The sequence below is a fragment of the Capsicum annuum genome, unplaced genomic scaffold, assembly GCF_002878395.1.
Source record: "Capsicum annuum cultivar UCD-10X-F1 unplaced genomic scaffold, UCD10Xv1.1 ctg4706, whole genome shotgun sequence".
Lineage (NCBI taxonomy): Eukaryota > Viridiplantae > Streptophyta > Magnoliopsida > Solanales > Solanaceae > Capsicum > Capsicum annuum.
Window position 1 is genome coordinate 16891 of NW_025854677.1, and position 6572 is coordinate 23462.

Here is a 6572-nt window from a genome sequence, read left to right on the forward strand (position 1 = left end):
TGTAGTATATTTTATTTAAAGTAGTATGTATATATTGAATGGTACGTATACATGTGTATATATCTTCTATAGACGTATATATTTAACGTATACATGTGTATATGTTTTATAAATTAGTATATAACTATATATAGAGAGTGTGTATATATTGTAGTATATGTATTGTAGTATATTTTATTTAAAGTATTATGTATATATTGAATGGTATGTATATACGTGTATATATTTTCTAAAGTGCTACATATTTAATGTATACATGTATATATGTTTTATAAATTAGTACATAACTATATATATATAGTGTGTGCGTATATATTGTAGTATATATATTATAGTATATTTTATTTAAAGTAGTATGTATATATTGAATGGTACGTATACACGTGTACATATTTTCTAAAGTATTATATATTTAACGTATACATGTGTATATGTTTCACAAATTAGCATATAACTATATACAGTGTGTGTGTGTGTATATTGTAGTATATATATTATAGTATATTTTTGGTACGTATATATGTGTATATATCTTCTATATACGTATATATTTAACGTATACATGTGTATATGTTTTACAAATTAGTATAAAACTATATATAGTGTGTGTATATATTGTAGTATATATATGGTAGTATATTTTACTTAAAGTAGCTTGTATATATTGAATGGTACGTATATATGTGTATTTATCTTCTATGGTACGTATATATTACATGTGTAATTTTGTATATGTATTATGTGTATATATTGTAGTATATATATTGTAGTATATTTTATTTAAAGTAGTATGTGTATATTGAATGGTACGTATATATGTGTATATATATCTTCTATAGACATATATATTTAACGTATACATGTGTATATGTTTTACAAATTAGTATATAACTTTATATATAGTGTGTGTATATATTGTAGTATATTTTATTTAAAGTAGTATGTGTATATTGAATGGTACATATATATGTGTATATATATCTTCTATAGACATATATATTTAACGTATACATGTGTATATGTTTTACAAATTAGTATATAACTTTATATATAGTGTGTGTATATATTGTAGTATATTTTATTTAAAGTTGTATGTATATATTGAATGGTACGTATATATGTGTATATATCTTCTATGGTACGTATATATTATATGTGTAATTGTGTATATGTATTATGTGTATATATTTTTTAAATAGTAATGTAGTACATGTTATATATATAGTGTATATCTATTATTTAACGTATTTAAAATGTATATAGGTGGGTATATATAGTGTATAATGGAGAAAGAATCTTTTTTTTGCTTTTTCACCGGTTTTGACCAGATTTTTAACTAGTTTTGACCGGATTTAGGTGGGTTGGGCCGGGTTGGGTTAAGTGGGCCGGGTTAGGATTGTTTTGAAAATTTTTACTGTTGGGCCTGAAATCGGATTGGCCCTTTTAACCAGGCCCCGATCCGAACCCACCCACAATCTGGCTAAATCTCACGGGCCGGTTCTGGGATGACCCGGACCGGCCCAGTTAACAGCCTGTCTTAATCCTAACTTTTAAATTTCTTAGCTTTGTATGAATCTAAGAAAACACCATCAATAGAATTAATTTAAACTCTACTTTGGTGTTACAAATTGTGCTAGAATTTTTCATAAGATTTCACCTGAATATTTGTTTATTTTCCTTTTGATATCTCAATTAACCAACCATCCAAAATATTATTTGTCTTGGTGTAACTTCTCGAAACATCTAGCACTAACACTATTTGCTTTATTATTTTTTCCTTGGAAGAGTAGGTTATCGGAGACTGCAAATTCGAATCAGATTAATCAACTTTATCAAGGCTTAGGTTCACCGGTACATGTTTTTTTTTTTCACAATTTTTAATGGTATTACAACAGGATTTGATTTTACTTAATGGTGTATGTTGCAAAAGGATGTGATCTTACAGGTTATATGTATCAAAAAGGATGTTCGGAAGTAATGAATAAGATATACATCACCTACTCTATTTTTTCAAACATAAGTGGAGAACTTTTAGCTATAACTTTGATAAGAACAATTACAAATTTCAACTAAAAACTACAAGAAGGTGAATATTTCAGTTTACAACTGTTTATATACTTGGCCAAAATTTCAATTACCATTCATTCTTTTATACTTTCCTCACATTGCGCAGGTACTATACAAGTTAATATTAAGAGGAAATCAAGTGCTAAAACAAAACAAAAGAAGAAATATTTTCATGAAACCACTAATTTAGCAAACATTTGCAACAAACAAGTGATTTGAAACAACGAGAGGTTCCAAGAACATGCTTAGCATGCAAGAAATTGAATCTTGATCTTATGTAGCATCATTACAACATCTTTCATGTTTGTCCTTCTTGCTGGAGATTCAGCACAACAATCTAATGCAACTTTCATGATTGATGCCACAACATCTAGCTGCTTCTGTAAGAGATTGCCAGTTGATGTTAGCAAGTTGGCATCTATGACGTTCATTACTGCCTCTGGAAATGAATAACTCACCCATTGCTTCAGGCTAAGATCTCCTTCAAACTCATTAGGCTTTCTCCGGGTAAATGTTTCCAGCAACATGATCCCATAGCTATAGACATCGCATTTTGTTGACACTAGTCCATCCAGTCCATACTCTACAGTAAAATAATTCATTTAAAGATGCAATATGCTTTATAATTGGGAAAAAAAGAAAGGAATAATTAATGTTCAAAATAATTAGCAAAACAAAGAGATGTACCTGGAGAAATATAACCTAGTGTTGCTAAGGTTTTAGTGTATAAATCACTCTCATCATCACCTAGTAGTTTTGAAATGCCAAAGTCGCTTAGGTGGGCAACCATATCCTCATCCAGCAATACATTACTAGGCTTTAGATCACAGTGAATCACAACCGACGAACACCCGTGATGGAGATATTCCAATGCACATGCCACATCTATCATTATGCTTAATCTCTGCCTGATGTCGAGGAAGTAGTTGTGCGAATACAAATACTTCTCAAGACTTCCGTTAGGCATATACTCGAGAACTAAAGCCTTGAAATCAAGATTGGAACAACTAGTAATGACTTTTATTAGATTCCTATGGCGAAGGCTAACAAAACTTCACATTCCGTATCAAAACTCTTGAATGCTGCATCCAGTTGCAGGTTGAACACTTTAACTGCAATGGCGGTTCCACTTTTGAGAATGCCTTTGTAAACAGAGCCAAAACTTCCAGAACCAATCAGATTACTCTCGCTAAGTCCATTAGTTGCTCGGAAAAGTTCGTAGTATGAAATCCTTTCTCTTGCTACGGTAGACAATAAGTCAGCTTGCTGAGGAACACTTTTACCTCTTCTATACCTTATCCATAGGAGCACAAAGGTCATAGGAACAAATACAACTGCAATTGCGAGCAAAAGAAAAAGAACTAGCAATTTTTTCCTATTTGATATGTTCTTTGATGAAGTGGGGCATGGCAGGACACTAAATCTTGAAGAACCACACAATGCTTCATTGTAGATGAAAAACTGAGTCGAGAGGTTCTTGAAAGGACCTCCCGAGGGTATTTCACCGCACAATTTGTTGACAGAAATATTAAAATATTTCAAGTTTTGAAGTTTCTCCAAAGACTTGGGAATTATTCCAGATATATTGTTATGAGAAAGGTCTAGGAATTCCAAACCTACCATGTTGCTCATTGAGTCAGGTATGGATCCTTGCAACTCGTTGTGTCTCAAAGAAAGGTGTGCCAGATTTTGTAATCCTCCAATTTCTCTTGGAATTCTATTTGAAAATTGATTTTTTGATAGATCCAGCTTTGTTAAAGCCTTTAGATTTCCAATTTCTTGAGGTAAATAACCACCCATGTAGTTTGACGATAAGTCAAGAACCACTAGATCGTGAAGGTTCCCTAAGCTTGGTGGTATACTAGAACTCAATTTGTTGGAACTAAGATCTATCTCCTTAAGAGAAGTCATATTCCCCAAACAATAAGGAAACGATCCTGAAAATTGATTTTGACCGCAGTAAATGTCACCCAAATGCTGCAATTTACATATATGATCTCCAATAAATCCTGTAAGAGTGTTGTCAAACAATCTTAAGCGCTGAAGGTTTTCCAAGTTGCCAATTGATGTGGGAATTGATCCCACCAAGTTGTTTCCAGAAAGTCTAAGGTCTAATAAGCTGCTTAAGTTCCCAACTTCCTTTGGAATTTGCCCATTGATTTTACAAATGCTGGCATAAAATTTTATTAGAGATGTGGAAAAGTTCCCTACGGACACCGGAAGCATGCCATTTAGTGGGTTCAAAGATAGAGAAAGAACTTTTAAATTTCTACACCTGGTTAAGGAAGTCAGGAAGCTTAATGATGAGTCACTGGTTAAATTGTTATCCCCAAAATTTACAAACTGTAGATGAGTCAAATGTCCAAGAGAATTGGGAATCAAGCCAGTGAGTTTGTTGCCTGAAAAGTCAAGATTAGTAAGTTTTGAACAATTGGAGATGGAATGAGGAATAGTCCCAACAAGATTGGCTAAGTAGCCCAGATAAAGCTCTTCAATGTTGGGTAAAATAGAACACATGTTTGGTGGGAGGATTCCTGATAGATTATTGTTGTTTGTAAGTGAAATCTTTCTCAGCCCTGATATTCTGAAGATCTCCATATCAAGTGAACCACTAAAACTATTATCCGAAAGATCAAGTTCCTCCAACTCAGTGAGATTGCTTATCTCTTTGGGTATTTCACCTGGAAACGCATATAGTTGGTTACTAATGAGTTTAAATAGTTGGTTTAATCTTTTTTTGCTAAGATATAAGTATTGTGTCTTGTTTAAGTTGTCAATCTCCCAAGGTAGAATCCACCAAGATTTTACTTTTATATTGTTGATGATACGAAAGTATTAAAAGAAAAAAGAAAAAAATTACGTATAGAAGATAAAAATATTTGAACAGAACCATTAATCTGGCTTCTCTCCATGCCTAATATCACCAAACTTAGATACCTCTATTAATTCAATAACTGAAATTATCCCTGCTGTTACTGTCTAATAAGATAAAATTCTGAAGCAATTCAGAAGATAAAAACATACCTGTGAAATGGTTATCTCCAAGATGCAATAACTGCAAGTTACTCAATCTTCCAATTTCACTATGTATTGGTCCATCAAACTCATTACGTGTTAAACCCAATAGTTGAAGTTGAGAACAATTTGGCATGGTTGTAGGCATATGACCGTGAAGATTGTTTTTGGATAGATAAAGCCCTTTGAGTATTGGCAGATCATTGCATAAACCAATAGGAAGACTTCCTGATAAGTTATTGCCAGTAAATGAAATGAATTCGATCCTAGAAATATTGAAAATTGTGAATGGTATAGAACCCGTAAGTTGATTATGTTGTATGGCCAACCAGTTCATGTTGTGAAGATTGCCGATCCCTTCTGGGATGTTTCGTTGAAGTGAATTATAAGATATATCTAAAGTCTCCAACTTTGAGGCATTCGAGAGTGACGGAGGAATAGAGCCTATGAGATTGTTACCCCTCAACTTTAATTCTCTAAGGTTTCCAATCACTTTTGGTAGCTGACCCTCTATGGAATTGAAATTCAGATTCAAAGTATCAAGTGTGGATATATTAGAAAATGAAGAAGGGATGGAACTAGTGAAACTATTATTCCTAAGATTTAGAACTTGAAGTCGGTGTAAAAACCCAGAGCAAGAAGAAACCTCCCCTCAGAAATTGGTGAAACTTAAATCAAGAAACTTAAGCCGGCGCAAGCATGTCATTTCTTGAGGCAAATTTCCATGGAAATTGTTGCTTCCCAAGTCTAGAGAAATAAGAAATGAGAGGTTTCCGAATTCCCGGGAATCCTGCCCGTAAGAGCCATGTTAGAAAGATTCAAGGAATTCACTCATTGGTGATGAGAGCTACAAGTGACTCCAACCCAATGGAAAACGGATGTAGTGGGAGACCAAAGTTAATCCAAGAAGAGAGAGGGGTCTGAAATGATTTGGGATTTCAAAGCGAGAAGAGCCAATTGATCAGTGGTAATGTTGGTTTGGGTCATGGCTGAATTAACCGTAACATAGTGAAGCAACAAGAGAAATGAGGTGAATATTTTCTCCATAATTGCATAAATAATTAGTTGGAAAATGGTATGGCTGGTAACCTGTGGTATTGAGACTTTATATAGTGATAATTTGTAAGAATATCTTTTTTTGGATATTTTTCTTTTAAATACTTTTTTGAATATTGTTCCCCAACTTAATTTATTTTCCAGCTTATGTAGGGCTCAAGGACTTGACCATTTCAAACAAACCAAATCAACTAAGTCTTGCAAACCGTGATTGTGTGTTAACATGTTTTACACAAATTCATCTAAAGCAAGTAAAGCTGTCAATAAAAACTTAACAATGAATCTTGAGAAGCGGGGAGTCTGAACTTGAATTTTATGGGTTAAAATTCAAAAATAGCGACATGTGTTAGGTGTTGATAACCTGGTTCTGAATTTAAATTTGTACATATTTAGTAAATTTTTTAAATAAAAATATTGAATTTGGACTAAAGCTA

General features: G+C 32.8%; 1 pseudogene; it reads right to left on the reverse strand.

Annotated features, from left to right (window-relative positions):
• Positions 1–2082: 2082 nt before the first annotated feature.
• LOC124885323 lies at positions 2083–6154 on the reverse strand (annotated as a pseudogene).
• Positions 6155–6572: the final 418 nt, after the last annotated feature.